We start from the raw sequence: 483 nt of genomic DNA, 5'->3' as shown, positions 1-483 counted from the left end.
ATATATATATATATATATATATATATATATAAATATATATTTATGTATATTTAAATATGCATGTGTATACACACGCGCCTATGCACAAAACATGTGTATATACATACACAAACTGGTCAGACACGCATACGTTTGCATACACAAAACACTTACGCACACACACATATATATATATATATACATAAACACTCATACGTATGTATGGTGGAGACATTTTTGGGACTTTGATATAATGTTACAGTATCAACATATATAGTAATACACAAACACGTGTGTATGTATATATAACGGAGCATGCTGAGAGGTCGATAAAGTATCGATGTACAGAAATCAATTTAGTATTATATATACACACATCGATGTTTCCATGGTGTAGAGCATTGTTTTAGAGAAATGGGTGATGAGAAGTAGACAGAATCGGACGAATGAAACCAGAACGGTATAGCGATGTATGTATATATATATATATATATATATATATAT

General features: G+C 29.6%; 2 protein-coding genes across 2 annotated transcripts in view; one reads left to right on the top strand and one right to left on the bottom strand.

The window, feature by feature from the left end:
* Positions 1-483, top strand: part of LOC106883385 (peroxisomal 2,4-dienoyl-CoA reductase [(3E)-enoyl-CoA-producing]) — a 51,342-nt gene that overhangs the window by 125 nt on the left and 50,734 nt on the right. The window lies entirely within an intron of this gene.
* LOC106879344 (transmembrane channel-like protein 7) overlaps positions 1-483 on the bottom strand; it is a 139,591-nt gene that overhangs the window by 138,549 nt on the left and 559 nt on the right. The window lies entirely within an intron of this gene.

Source organism: Octopus bimaculoides, chromosome 7 (genome assembly GCF_001194135.2).
Source record: "Octopus bimaculoides isolate UCB-OBI-ISO-001 chromosome 7, ASM119413v2, whole genome shotgun sequence".
NCBI classification, from domain to species: domain Eukaryota; kingdom Metazoa; phylum Mollusca; class Cephalopoda; order Octopoda; family Octopodidae; genus Octopus; species Octopus bimaculoides.
This window is presented reverse-complemented; position numbering and strand designations above follow the sequence as displayed.